Source organism: Lissotriton vulgaris, chromosome 8, assembly GCF_964263255.1.
Source record: "Lissotriton vulgaris chromosome 8, aLisVul1.2, whole genome shotgun sequence".
Classification (NCBI taxonomy): Eukaryota; Metazoa; Chordata; class Amphibia; order Caudata; family Salamandridae; genus Lissotriton; species Lissotriton vulgaris.
In genome coordinates, this window is record NC_141696.1 from 32,659,465 (window position 1) to 32,675,517 (window position 16,053).

Below are 16,053 nucleotides of genomic sequence, written 5' to 3' on the forward strand. Positions count from 1 at the left end.
AAAATTCCAACCGCGACCTGCACGTTGATTTGTACGGAACACGCTGTCGTGTTCCCACAATACACACCCTCTCCGTGGGATTCCTAGTCGCTCACCTTGGGTGGTTCCTTGGCTCCCCAGCACTTCTACTTCCCTATAAAATGGTTGCACCTCGACCCTCTAACTTTTAACAAATAAAACTTTAGTATCGTGATTGAGTTCAAACAAATGGCCAAATCAAAAGATATCGGGTCAATGATTGTTTCTAGGGTATGTTAGCTCGTAACTAAGAAAACGTGGAAATTGTATCTATTATCTTAGGAGAAGAGAACATCAAAGATTTGTATTCACTATATGATTTAATATTATTCAATCCAAAGGTTTAACAGAAACACTGTATGTAATTCCAAACACAGTACAGAAACTGTATATCATTTCAAACACAATCCATTTAGTTTCAAATTCAATACATGGTTTACAGTGTATGATGTTACATTTCAATATTCGTCATTTTGAGCACTATAAACAGATGTGGAAGTCAAAATAAAGGTCCTAATCCTAGGTCCATTCAAGTAGTGGCGGTTAAAAGGTAGCCGAAGACAGCCAACACGTGTTTTGTTACTTTTGCGTAACTTTCTCAAGGCTTATTGATTGTGCTGATGAATCTGTTGAATGTAACTAAGCGAATAAAGTCAGTGATTATGTTACTATCTAACTTACCCTGCTTTGTACAGAATCCTCTGTGAAATGCTTTGATACTTTCAGACTTTGTATATACTTTACAGAAACTTCCAAGAAATCAATAACACATGAGATAGTGATTGACATACAAAGAATTATAAAATGAATGATACACAAATAGCCATTCCCTAACTAATAATGGACAGATTTACTAAACGCTTGAGATGCTCTTGCATCCGGCAAGGTGACACAAGGCAACGCAAGGACTTAAGTGAGATTTAGTAAGCCACGGAAAGCCACCATGTGTGGCTCTGCATCGCTTAGTAAATAAAGAGTAACACAAGGTATCACAAATCGCTGCCCTGTGTTACTCTCTATTGGGATGTCATTCCATGGGTGGAGCATGGACGTTCCCGTGCATCCACCCATGGATTTTAGTGCACTGACAAATTTATAAAGACTTGTAAACCTGGGAATGTGTCAAAATGGTGTGTCTACCCGACAGAGGTGTAACAAGGAGAAATATCTTTATTTCTCCTCGTTATTTCCTCTTTCTAGGTGTAATGCATTCTGCAGCACACATAGAAAGAGGACAATGCCTCTCTGGATTGTTTTTATGCACTAAGGTGTCCCTTGCTGCACAAAAACAATCCTACCTACAACTCAGGCACCCCGTTACCATGGCACAAGGGTGCCTGCATTGGCGCGGCCGCATTTGGTGCACCAGCGCAGGGAGTGAGCAGGAATACACAATATCTTGGTAGATACAGCGCATGTCTGCTCCCCCTGTCATGCAGAGCAGTAAACTGCCTCATTCTATTGTGTTGCATGATTTTTTGTTAAATATGCCCTGACATCAATATCAGCCTCACAATATCCATCTAATAGATTGATTAAGTGAAATCCCCCAAACCATCAGTAAAGCAAAATAAATGCATTTAAACGCTAAGTTGATTAGGTGAGTTTGCAGCACCTCTGATTCGTCTCTTGAGTCTGAAAGAGAAACAAGTTACAATTAGACGTAGGACGAGCAAGAGTGTAAAAAACATCTGGCATCCATAGCAATGTACAATTTAATTTTCCACTATTTAAAAAAATATGTATCTCTCTAAATGCGCCCAAAAAAGCCTCCACATTTTTTAGCTGTGGCTGATTTTGATCATTTGCAATTCACCATCATCAAATCTTTTTTCGGATTTTAAGATCTTTACAGCAGCTGGTCTATATGCTTTCTGGTTAATGACGCACAGTATAGGTATCCGTTCACAGGATACACAATTGGCCAGGAAGTATTGTTCTGTAAAAACCCTAAAGTGGGCAAATACTGGCGGGAACCCAGATGAAGGCATATAGTAAAAATCCACGTCCTCATCACTGTTAAATATGCAGAAAAAAAAGATGTTCTAAATTTTCAATAGCCAGACAATGAAAAAATTGAAAATGAATAGGAGAGGAATGTGGAAGGGACCATCTTGAAGTAAAACTCTTCAGGTGAAGTGGTTGATACCGAAGTCTCATATGCAAGGTCTTTTTTTGTTATATTTCATGTTAGTTCTGACATGTATGGTTACCTTTTACCTACATTCGTCCGGCTTTACACAAACATAACGGTTCTTGCGCTGTCCTTTTACCTAGTCATGTGCCAGAACACATGTTGCTCGGCGTCTCTGAAGCCAGGCTCATTTATTATACATGAGGATTCTTAGTATCATATCTTGATCCTCCTCACATGAAGGACATAACAATGTTTCATACACTGTATAATTACTCTGTACAAGGGTCATCACTTGTATCTTCATTTCATCATCCTTGGCCAACAGGACCGCTGTGCACAATCGTATTTGTTTTATAAACACAAACACTTGTTTTAAAAACATATCGATTATAGGAGAACCCCAAAGTGACCATTCCTAGTTTACAACAACCCTGTTCCCCTGGCTTTACATAGACATATATATTTTAGGTTCATCTAGGCACACTTAGATAGGGAGCACCTAAGGAGGAGTACGCAAACATTACTGTATGTATTTGCCTGCATATATTCATCTTTTTTAGCACCATGATAGAAATGTATTTACTGTTTTCTCTGTCGGTGGTGGTCATATTCTATATCTGCCTCTGTCTCATAATTGTTGCTGTACACCAAGCAGACATCAGAGCACCACTGATTCAATAAATACTTATTGAAAATGTCCACATCTGGTACTCTGTGTATTTCTCTGAGACTAAGCGATCACAAGTGTCTGAACGAAAAGTACTGTACTGTTTCCACTATTCCTGAGGGATCAGGTTTGTCATGTTCAGTGGTTGCCAGAAACTATTCACTCCTTGGAAGAGTTTGGGGGGTTTATAGTGGCACTGTAAAGCTAGCTGGCCTAACGGATGACGTATTCTTCCGGGCTGTCCGGAATCAGACTTGACACAAAGCCCTCAGTTTAGGTCATCCACAAATGCACAGGTCCTGGGTATTCTTAGGAACAACACAACAGCTAAAGGTGGACATATTTCACTAGAGAAATCTCGAAGTGAGACGATGTTTTCTTTTACAAATACTTTGGTGTAAAACTCTCCTCTGAGGTATTCACTTGTATCTAGACCTTGTTTGAGAACAACCTCAGGCAATGGGGGTGGAGACACTGGATCACTTCATCAACTTTCTGAACCTAAGATTACCAGCCGTTTTGTATATGACAAAGCTGAGGTGTGGTGTTGAGTGTACAAGATTTCAATATTTCAGAGAGAGACGCCATGTAAAAAGCTAATTCCTCAGTGGTCAACATTTGTACCCTGTATAACAGGGGGCTGAGTATAGCCATATGCTCAACTCATGGCTGCCTTTTATCAAAGAACAATGGAACTAAGGGAGTGCTTTGTGGGGAAATTAAAAAGAGCTCTAGCAAAATCATTTTCTGCAACTGTCGATGTTGGTGTATTTACATAACCCTATATCTCAGCCCCATAAAGAGTCACTGACTGAGTCTTAGCTCTTTAAATCATCAAAGCTGGGGACACAGGTCTAGTGATTGATGTGAGCTGAAACTTTAAAAGGGCGCCTGCCTTGAGTTGCAGTATGGATCGACTCTTCTCTATCAGTGACCCTCACAACAATCGAACTGCCTACCCGTATACCCAAATAGTCAAAGCTCTCCACTTTTTCTGGTTGTGTGCCGTCTATGCTTGAACAAGAGAAAAATGTGCTTTGCGACAATCAGTATTAAACTATAAATTATATTTTTTACTATCAATCAAGGCTGAGGGTGGGGCATGAATTGGCTGTTGGAAGATCTTCCTTAGATGGTCAAATATTCGTCATAGCGACTGGATTGTCGCGCTTTGGAAAATAAGCCTATGGCTCAAGTGCTCAGTAAAAGAATTTGTAAATCTCCATTTGGTATTGTTGGTTCACTAGCATCTTTGGTCATTTGACTGTTCTATAGTTATTGCTGATCAGAGGCTCTACTTGATATAAGTTGCTTTGCCCAGGATAATGCGCAATCAAGGAGGGAGTTAGACTCAGCAGGAGCGGGCAATGATCACGGTCTGTTCTTGAATTACCGAACAATCAAGCATTTTATCCTACTATCAAGGTCCAAAAAGAAAGACTCTAGTGGGCTCCTATACATCCCTTTGTGTAAAAGCATGTAATCTCACTTGATCAGATATTAATCGACCACTGCAGGCTCAATACTGTTAAATAAAATTAAAGGGAGACCTGGACGGCACCTGCAGTCGAAGGTACAAATGGGGGATCAAGTATCGGGATACCCATGGCTTCATATTCCTCTTCCGTTATCAAATAATCCACTTTAGGATTTGAAAGTGATATTAAAATACATCCAATAGGAAGGCATAACTTCAGACTAAGGTCAGAAAGAAGAGAATGTGAAACAGTTCTAGTTGGAAACTCTACTGCAAGGGAATGGACTATTATACATTGAGTAAAGATGAATCCTCAAACCACAAGGTTCAAGCCCAATATCTCAGGTGAATTGATTCACAAGTTCAGTGATATCTTAATCCAGGTAATGAGTCCTCCTGAGGCACGGCCCGCTATTGAGGGGGATGCACTAATGAAAGGGGTAATTAAGCCCATTCTGTGAATCAGTTCCATTGCCGGTGCTTCCTGGAACATTAGTATATATATAATGTCTGCCATTTAGAGCCGCTCTGAATCCTCTAGATCAGGGCCTAAACCTGCAACGTTCCAGAATAATGAAAAGGTTGTTTCTAAAATGACTCTTGCCATGAACAACACGAGCAAGGAGAGGACATACTCAAAACCTGCTCTGGAACTGCGTCAGTATCGTTGAAATGCGCATCAGTTTGAGGAGCTGGATCAACTGAAACCATTGAAGAAGGATAAGAGAGAAGGGGCATATTTAAAAGTCCCTATTGCCACAGGAACGTCACTTTTAGTGAAGTTGTGGTGGGGATAGGGGCTTGGCCTTAACACAAGGCAGCGTTAAGCCAGTTAACGTGGCTTAACGCCGCCTTGTGATTAAGGCACCCTTACACGCTACACTTAGAGTGAAAGGGGAGGGTAATGGGTGTTGCTGTGGGCTTTCACCGCAACACCCATTGATTCTGATGCTGCCCCCTATTTACTAGGGTGGCGTAAATATGGGGCAGGGTCCAAATTAAGACCTAGGAAAACCTAGTCTTGAAGAGGCGCAAGCAGGCAAAATTTTTTATTTTTGCTGTTTCTATGTGTGCCGCAGTGTGCAGTACAAATAGAAACAGCAAAAGGCCATTTATTATGTGCAGGAAGGTATCCCTTCCTGCCCATAAACAATCAATTAAAAAAAAATTACGTTTTGCAACTTCTATGTGTGCACATAAACAATCTTCCCCTAAAACACAGGCACCCTTGCACTATGGCTTAAGGGTGTCTGTGTTGGCGCTAGGAAGCTAAACGATTGTATTCTTGTAAATACGGTGAAGCCCTCCATTTTGGAAGTGGCAGAGCGTGGCTTTAAGCCAATTTGGCAAATGCTGCGCCCCACCACTTCCTGGTAAATAAGCCCCAAAGTTTGTTCAATGGGTAACAACCTCCCCTAGAGGAGAATCATCAGACCCTGAAAGGAAGATCAGGAGGGAGTCAAACATTAGTTTTCAGCACTGGAGCAAAAGGATGGATGTTAGTCTCTCTGTGTAGTGAAAGGTACATTAGTTGAGTCTGGTGCCAGGTTTGAGGGGGAGCGGGTGAATAGTTTGTAAAGGGAGGATAAAGCTAGAACTGGAGGTGGCGGGGTAAGACACGTGCATCCAGAGAATTGAGTCCATCTCTAAATTATAATCTGCTCAATTCAAGGTCATCATATCCAACATACCCCCTCCATGGCATTCAAAGCACATCCCCTATACCAGGATGGAGAATGAAGACGCAGCAGCGCTGCGTCCTGAACCAGTAAATAGCTTTGTTTGGAGAGAATCACTGTCTTTGCATGTTGACTTTCCCAACTTTTCAATATCAACCATATTCACAACAGGTGCTGTTTTATCTTGAACCCTTCTAACTGAGGGCTCCCTACACAGATTACGTCGCAGTATCTGAGAGATTTTGGGCACAGATGGATGGCGCCAATGATCGAAGAGTTCATCTTTCTGAGCAAGCTGCTGGCAGAACTAGTGGAAACCTTTGGAACTACAAAGAGTCTGTGGCATATTATCAAGAGAATTTTAGCTGCTTTTCCGGCAACATATGTTGTAAATCAACGGCGATTAGGTTAAGCATTAGCAGAAGACATGCTCCGTTTTGACCATTATCGTAACAAATGTGCCTACTCCATTTTGTACTTGTAACGGCCATTTTGTATGCCATACATTGCCATGTGCTCGTCATGTGTTTTGTCCTATCTTCTTGTCAACTGCTCTCGAAGTCTGCCCGGCAACAGGCTATTTTTAGTATTCCCCGCTTCCAGCATGTCCATACATGCACAGTAGGGTCAACGACCGTTACTAATTAGTTCCAGATTGTAATGTGCTTACAGTTACCGAAGACTATTAACTCCACCCATCTATCATTTGTGCCTTCCAATATGTCCTTGTATGGTCATGAAACTGCTCTTGTCTTCTGTACCGCCTTCTCTTGAGCCCCCTCATTGTGTATAAAAGGGGCCATGTGCTTTAGTTCGGTGTGCTACTCGATACAATACTGAAGGGTGTTGTGTGGACTGTAGTACCACCTTTAAAGGTTTAAAAAACTTTGCTTTTTATTTTCCAGTTTCATTGCCAACTTCTTCCTAAGGTCTGAGGACTCTGTGCAGAGAAGGGCGAACCCTTGCACTAAGTAGGCATAGCTGAGGTTTGCTTACAACAAATTGGCGCCCAACGTAGGGCTCATCGACGACTCAGATGCCCGAAGGAGTGGTCATGACGAAGGATTGGAATCTCGCTGCTGACGCGATTGCATGCCAGAAGAGACCTGATTCTTGGCATCCAAGGCGTTTTTTACTTTCTTTCCGATCTGACCATCCAGGTGGTGCCGGTCCTCGACTGAGATCTCTTCTGTTGCTTTGCCGTGCAGTGGCCGTTTGGTCGAATTTAGAACTTGGCAGTTGGAATCTGGACGCCCTGTGATTGGTAAGAACCGTTGTACGGTACTTGCTGTGGGTTTTTGGAAGCCTGGAAGTGGCAAGGCAGTTTTAGGATACGCTTGCTGTGGCAATTTTGGAATGACTAGTCAATAATGTGTATGTGTATGTGTAATATATGTGTTGCAACATATATAGGCAGGTAATGAGGAGATTTTTCTCTACAATGCGATTTTGATTTGAACGGCACAACGTATTACAGATACCTTAAGTGCTACTTTGATTATAATACTGCATATTTTGCACTATTTTTGGCATGCCTGCTTTTAGCGCACTCCGTAGGATGTGCTGCTTTTGTGGAAATAACCGGTTGTCTTGTGGAATCGCAGCCGGCTCCCCCAGAGGGGACGCCTCATAGAGATATGTACCTTAAATATGGTCTTTCTTCTATAATGTACAGCACATTGTGGAGGAAATACACGCGAAAGCATCCTGAGTTATGTTGGCCGAAGTATGGGTCATTTGATATGCGGAAAATTGAGTATGTGGAACAGTGTATGCTTAAGCGAAAATCTAGACAAGATATGTTTGAGAGTGTGCAAATGTGGGTGAAAGAAGTACGTGAGCGTGAGAAACGTGAGCAAGCGCTGATTGAGAAAGAGCAACGGAAGAATGTGTATGAAAAAGCGCAAGAACTAAGAAAGAAGGAGGCGAAAGAGTTGGAAAAGAGACAGGAGAAGGAGCGCAGATTACAGATATCTGGCCAATATGCTGTTCGACAACCTCTTTATCCTGTCCTTAATAAACCGCAAGATGATTTTTCTTTGTTAGATCGTCCTCCGCCTCCGTATATCGTTCCGTCCGCTCCATCTGGCGAAGACGAGGACTCCAGGGCTGATAAAACGAAACGTGACACCCGCTCCATAATTCCGGTCGATCGTGCGGCTGAACTTAGAAAGATTGCTCGACAGTCACTTAAAGATATTGTTGCTGTTTCTGATATTTTAGAGACTTTAAAGGGATGGCATGATAGACAGCAGATATATTTTACTGAACATTTCGCAGAAGAAGTTGTTGATATGTTTCGAAAAGTATCTGATGTTCTCGAACCTTATGATGTGGCAATCGATTGTTAGCAATTACATAAAGGTCTTTTTACTCTTCCCCAGGTGACTGATACGATCAGGCGGCTGGTTAAAGTTCGAAATGAGGCGCTTCGGCTACGGGAGGAGAAATGGAAAGCTAAAACAGATGAACGAACAGGATTGGTCGACGGGAAACAATCATCTATTTTTGAAACAGATAAGATCGCGATAGTGCATGCAAAGCCTATGCGAGAGGCCGCGCCTTTATATGTTCCTCCTAAAGGAGCAGGTACAAGTGACGATAAATATTCTGTTGATGCTAAAGGGTATTTTATTTATAATTGGGTATATACTCCCTGGAATAGAGCAGATGTTATGGCACTTAAAGCTGCATTGCCTGATCCGCGTAAAAATCCTGCCGCTTTCTATGAGGAAGTTGAGGGAGCCTTAAATTCTTGTACCATGACATTAGCTGATATTGATTTATTTTTTTGGCTTATATGTGGAGATCTGTGCGTAAAATAGATGATAGCACAGCGTATGGGGCATTATGGAAGGAGATAGAGAGGGAAGATGTGGACAGGGAACCAGCGAAAAAGCCATGTCAGTTGATTTTAGATCTTCCCGGTTCAATATTAGCTAAGTTAAAAATGATTATTCCTCCTAAAAAGATTGATTGGACTATTCCAGCATCTTGTAAGCAAAAGACAGATGAATCAGTTTCAGATTTCTTCACACGTTTTGAGGAAGCTTTTCATGATTTCAGTGGCCAGTCGCTAACGGACGATACGGGCCGACACTTGTTTGTAGATAAGTATGTTACGAATCTATTACCAGGAGTGGCTAGCCGCTTGAAAGCTAGCGAAAGCTCTTGGACCACCTCTTCTCCGGCATCCGTCCTGAAGATGGCTCAATATTACGAGCGTCAGGAACTAGAAGCGGAGGGCAATGAGGATAAAAAGTCTAAAGAATTAAAAACAAAAGTTATGTTATCTCAGGTTTATGGTCCACCTCTTCGAGGTAACGATAGAGGCGGACGAGGATTTTCTAACTCCTCTTATACTCGTCCCTCTCTGGCCGTTGATCAATGCGCGTATTGTAGGAAATTTAGTCATTGGGCAGATGAGTGTCCATTGTTGCGCTCACAGCGCTATGTTCGTGGCCGATGATCCATGAGGAATCGCTCAGGGAACTCAGGACCCAGCGGTACTATGAACAATTGTGCAAGGTTTGATTCTAATGTACGGGTACAAAATGGGTTCAATACTTTTGATAGGCGCAACCAATACCACATGTCTGATTATGTGCAGCCTGAGTCGCATGATTCTGCTTATGCATAGGATTGCGTAGGATGGGGTAAGGAATCAGTTGAAGTTCCAGTAGATCAGAGGGGTCCTTATGTTACAGCACATGTTTTGGGTTTTACTGATCAGTTTCTGGTTGATACAGGAGCTACTCGTAGCGCTTTGTCTAAACAATTGGTTCCAAGGGCTCCCCCGTCTGGCTTAACGATTACATCGATAGGGTTCGATGGAACACCTTCCCTTAGCCCATTGTCACAACCACTTGCATTTCATGTTGATAAGTTTGCTGCTCCATGCCCGTTTTTGCTTTCCCCAAATACCCCAGATTATATTGTGGGTCTTGATATGTTCAAGTATTTCAGAGCCACAATAAGATGTTCCCCTGTAGGAGTGCGAGTGATTTTGAATGACAATTACCCTGTAACAGACAGAGTTTGTATTGTTCAAGAGGATGTTGCATTAGCCTCCATACCTAACACTCTGTGGGCTACTTCAGATACCGATGTGGGTCAGATGGTTATTCCACCAGTGCATATTAGTGTAAAGGAGGGAGCTGTGTTGCCACGCCTGCCTTAATAGTGAATTTCACAGGATAGTGAGGAAGTACTCATACGAATTGTACAAGATCTTATTGAAGTTGGAGTTGTTGAGGAAGTTCCCTTTAACATTTGTAACAGTCCGATCCTCCCAATTTTGAGGGACACTGATACTAGGATCTACAGATTTATTATTGATTTACGGGAGGTGAATAAGATAGTGGTACCGCAATATCCAGTGGTTTCTGATATCACAATGCTTCTTACTTTAGTTCCACCTACTGCAACTACGTTCTCTGTTATAGACTTGAAGACCGCTTTCTTTTCGATCCCTATTCATCCTGATAGCTGATATTTGTTCGGTTTCACTTTGAATAATCGATCGTATAGATTTTGTAGAGTTCCTCAAGGCTATACTGAGAGTCCTAGTATTTACAGCTAAGCATTGAAAAGACAGCTTGATTCTTTTGTCCTACCTGAGGGTGTGGCGCTCATTCAGTATGTTGATGATATTTTGTTAGCAGCCGATACCCCTGAACAATGTGAGAAATGTACTTTGTTTTTGCTTTCTTTCCTTGCCTTACATCACCATAAGGTATTGAGAAAGAAACTGCAGTATTGTAGACCAAAGGTAACCTACTTAGGTCACCTTTTGTCTAAGGAGGGGCGTGCACTCACATCAGATCGCATTCAAGCAATTCTAGACACACCAGTACCTTCCACACAGAAAGAGGTCCGAGCATTTTAGGTCTTACTTCTTTTTGTAGACAATAGATATTAGGATTTTCACATATTGCTAAACCCTTGTGAGCTTTTTTCAACAAAAGATACTACAACACCCCTTCCTTGGACAGATGAATGTGAGAGTGCTTTTCGACAGTGTGACGGGGTCAAGAGGAATCGGCAACAGGCGGGTCTTAGTTTTAACAGGTTTTATTGTGTTGTACAAGTGGTCAGTACACTTCTTCCTTACCCTTTCGATGCTGATGACGAGCTCAGCTCGTCATCACCCACGGGTGTCGTGTGCTGATGACGAGCTGAGCTCGTCATGGTGCCACTAAAATGGCATTTTCCAGCATGGGGGGGGGGGGGGGAAACGCCCAGCAGCCATGTGGTTAAAGAGGTATTCCGTCGTGGAGATCTACTTCTACTCGGCCTCCTGTGACGACGTTCAAATGGATCGAGTCGTCTAAACACCTCCGGACTCTGTCGAGGCTTTACGTCTGGGTCCGATTTGGCTCTCGGATTAAACAGACAGAAATAGTCTTTCATGAGAGGGGTGCTTTACATATACATACGTGAAGGGGAAAGGGAGTGAGAACACATTAACCCGTGTAACACTCTTTGCGTCGGACTACTGGAAGTGCAGGATAGTGCTCGGGGAAAGGTACACCGGGTCAAGGAGGGATCAGGGTGGATTAGGCGAACCGCCCTTACGTCCCACCCAGTTCCGGATAGTATTGCGTACCTGAGCTAGCCACACACCTCCCCTGGGTGTGTGGCAGGGCGACTCGCAAAGTCGTTGGCCTCCTGGCTTCTCGTCCGTTCTTGAGATCACAGCTTCCTCACACTCCGAGTCTTTCTTCCTTTCTGCCTCCACGTCCGTACTCCTCCGCTCCTCATCAGCTTCTCTCCGCACGTCTTCCTCTCTCCGTGTGAACAAGCACACCTGGTGCTGTCGTTCCTCTGTATAAGACTTCTCCGCCTCATCATACAGCCCCGCCCATTCCTCTGCTGTCTCCTCGTTAAAGGGCCAGTGTCTCTCCTCGCTCTCTTGCGTGCTGTCTGTGGTCTCGACGTTCTGTGAGGGGTAGAAGAGGGGTGTTGAAGGGGGAACAATGTCCTGCAATGTCTCTTTAATGTATACGGGGGCATCCTGTACTGTCACTCTGTTACAGACAGTTACGACAAGCTCTTTGTTCAGCACCAGTGTTAGGTACTCCAGATTACACGAAGCTCTTTACATTGTATGTACACGAGAGGGATGGGTGTGCATTGTCAGTTTTAGTACAGACACACGGTTATAAGCAACGCCCTTGTGCATATTTTTTAGCAGTACTTGATCCTGTTGCTCGAGCGTTGCCTGGTTGTTTTCGCTCAGTAGTGGCAACAGCTGTGTCAATACCCCAGAGTGAAGGGATAGTCTTATCACATAAGCCGTTGGTGCTGGTACCCCATGCTGTTGATGCCCTTTTGAATCAAACAAAGACGCAGCATTTGACTAGCGCTTGTCTGACAGGATATGAGCTGACGTTGTTAGCTCCTCACATTACATTGAAGAGATGTGCAACACTAAACCCAGCCACGTTGTTGCCATTTCCGGCGACTCAGCCTGAGGCGCAGGAAACACAAGATTGTACTTTTCTGACTGAGGAACAGACAAAGGGTCATATTGATTTGCAAGATACGCCCCTTCCAGATGTGGATCGAGAATTGTGGGTTGATAGGTCGTGTCTGAAGTTACCGGATGGTACAACTTCAGCCGCGTATGCAATTACTACGCTTCATACGATAGTAGAGACAGCTCACATACCACAGAAGTCAGCTCAAGCAGCAGAACTAATAGCTTTGACACAAGCGTGTGAGCTTAATACAGGGTTGTGTGTGAATATTTATACAGATAGCCACTATGCTTTTGGAGTGGCGCATAACTTTGGCCTGCTCTGTAAGGAAAGAGGCTTTCTGACATCACACGGGATGCACATAATGCATAATCTTTTAACTGCATTAACATATCCAAAGAAAGTAGCTATAGTGAAATGCAATGCACATAAAAAGGTGACAGATAAGGTGGGACAAGGAAACGCTTTTGTAGATTGAGTGGAACGTGAGACTGCGATGCAGCCTGACACTACTTCTATGTATGTAGTAAAGTCACAAGCTGAGGGGTGGCACAATGTTAGGAAGGAAGTACTAGAGATACAGAGGACCGCTTCTGACAAAGAACGAGAGCAATGGTCCATAGATGGAGAGTTGGATGATGAAGGGTGTTGGCGAAGTAAGCAGATGGATAGATGGAAGTTGCCTATAGCTTTTGTACAATTTATGGTTCAGATGGCACATGGGCTAGCACATGTTGGAGCTTCAGCAATAGTGAAGTTGCTTACACAAGTCTGGGAGCATCCAGAAATTGCTAGCACACCTAAGAGAGTAGTACAATCCTGTTTGATTTGCCTACGATTTAATCCTGGAAAGGGGACACGAACTCCAGCAGGAGGATTTGCTACACCGACTGCACCTTTTGAAGTTTTGCAGATGGATTATATTCAGCTTGAACGCTATAATAATCTGAAGTATGTCTTGGTGGTGGTATGTGCCTTCAGTAAATGGATTGAGGCATACCCCACAAAAGACAATACTGCAATTACTACGGTAAAGGTGTTTTTGAAGGAATTCTTTCCTCGCTAAGGTGTTTGTAGATTTTTGTGGAGCGATAACGGACTTCATTTTGTAGGGGACGTTATAAATATGTCCCGAAAGGATTAGGGATCAAACAGAAGTTTCATGCAGTGTTCCACCCACAATCAGCAGGTTTGGTGGAAAGATACAATGCTACTCTGAAACTGAAATTAGCTAAGATACAGACTTCTACTTCTCTGAATTGGCCAGATGCGTTGCCACTGTCATTGTTGTCAATCAGATCAGTGCCTCATTCTAGAACAGGTCTCACAACTTATGAGGTTCTGTTTGGCAGGCCCATGAATATCTGGGGAATTCCTAAACCGAGTTCTGTGTATGATGTACCTTGTGTCTTAATGAATGACTATTTGGCACAATTAACTGATAACTTGGTTTCTATTCATCAACAGGTTCGAGAAGCACTTCCAGACAGATCCACAGGTGAGGGCCACAACCTCTGGCCTGGCGACTTCATCCTTCTAAAGTCCTTCGAGGGGTCGAGCAGTTTGGAGCCACGGTGGCGTGGGCCAGAGCAAGTGCTACTTGCTACGAGAACAGCAGTTTGAGTCATGAATCGGAAGAATTGGGTCCATGGTACCCATTATCGTCGAGTACTTCCGACTTTGGTGGAGCCTGCCTTGTTGACCGACCACCAAGAGGTTCTGACTGCGGAGAGAGGCCGTGCTGTGACGCCTGACGGATCTGAGGAGTTCTTCCTGGATCAAACTGTCCCTGGAGCAACAAGATATAATTTGAGATCGAGAGAGAAATCTGCAGCATTTCTGAAAGTTGTCTGAGCATTCCCTGGGTCAGTGAAACGGAGAGCCGATGTGGCAAGGGGGGGGGGGGGGGGTTGTCAGCCCTGCATTAGAGAAGTGACACCCGTCTTGGCCCGTGGTGAAGAAATCAACGGCTACCCAGGGCTAAGAGCTCTGACAGCTACTTTAGTTTCAGGAAGATTTCTGTGTTATGACTAAAATGGAAAAGAAGAAGAAGATTTTTTGTGCGGTAGGGTTTGTTGTTGCTTTAGTGATTGCGGCAACAATAACATGGTCTGTTGAGGAGACAACTCCTGCTCGTGAGTTGTTTGTTGTTACTACACCTACACCAGAGGAGCATTATTTCTTTACGCTCCCATATCAAGAATTGAAACATCGACAATCTTATCTCAATAATACCTTCATTCAAATGTTGCATCACACCCACATCGCTACAAATGCTACAAACTGTTGGATTTGTGGGATGATGCCTGCACATCAAAAGAAAGAAGTACACCATTCATACCTCTCCCTTTTTCGCATAATGGCTCTTGTCGAGCCTGGTATACTTTGCTCTTTGCGACCAGGAATCCTACAGTGGGTAGACTGCTTTTCCGGTTAAATAAAGAATGCCATCAAGATAAAGATGGGTATCCTCGGGCGAATGGAACTAAATGGGAGTGGGAAGAATATGGACCGGACAATATTTGAACGCCATATATCTTCACCAATACAAGAGACTCATCCAATGCTGAACATTTTGTTATTTCTGTTACTCAAACTCAAGCAGAAGTATGTGTACAGAGCATTGGGCATATCCCTGAGGGGTCAGTGACTGTATTACTGTATTGAATATAGATGGCTTAAATAATAGTACCTTTTTAGCTTCACACAATACTCATTTTGTGTGCGGAAATCGTGGATACTATCGACTGCCAGCCGGCTGGACCGACATTTGTTATGTATCATTTTTATTGCCCCCTGTGTTTCTAGCACCTCCATTGTATCATCGAAATCTTAAACTGTTTAACAAAATTACTGTAAATAGATACAAGAGAACTTTGACTACTGATGGTATTGATCAGACCGACACTAGTCTACAACAATATATAGAATTTAATTTAGGATTGTTCTTTTTTGTGGGTGCTGCATTAAACAGCAGAAAAGTGCGACGATTGACTAGAGTAGTGGAAGCTGTCACAGATCAAACAGCTGTAGCTTTAGGAAACATCACTAAAGAATTGCAAATTGCTAGAATTGTAGCTTTGCAGAACAGAACGGTGTTGGACATTATGCTAGCAGATAGAGGTGGTGCATGTCGTGTTATAGGTAGTAGCTGCTGCATGTTCATACCTGACCACACCCCATCAGTGTATAAAGCGATTAATAAACTTCATAAAATCGCTGCAGACCTTTACACAGAAAATGGTACATGGACTTTTACAGGATGGCTTTGGACTCTGATTTCTGCCTGGGGCTGGAAAGTATTAACAGCCCTATATATAATAATTGCATTAATCTTCACTTGTTGTGTATGTATACAGTGCAGTCCGATTATATGTTCTATGTGTGTTACTGCTTGCATACCGACTAAAAGCAATATTGCAGAAGTCAAAATGCTGAATGATTTGAAAAAGGAGATAGCTAGCATGATGGTCATTGATATAAGGGATGAGTATCTAGCTTTTCCTAGGAAGTCGAATGTCTTCAGCTAATGCTGGCAGGGTCATCTATTGTAAATCAACAGCGATTAGGTTAAGCATTAGCAGAAGACATGC

General features: G+C 43.0%; 1 protein-coding gene across 1 annotated transcript in view; it reads right to left on the reverse strand.

Moving 5' to 3' along the window:
- Positions 1-447: 447 nt before the first annotated feature.
- The window catches only part of LOC147693316 (NACHT, LRR and PYD domains-containing protein 3-like), a 1,315,468-nt gene continuing 1,299,862 nt past the window's right edge, over positions 448-16,053 (reverse strand). The window contains exon 13 of the mRNA XM_086933670.1: positions 448-1,653. The gene's annotated coding sequence lies outside the window, so the exon portion shown is untranslated. The remainder of the gene's footprint in view (positions 1,654-16,053) is intronic.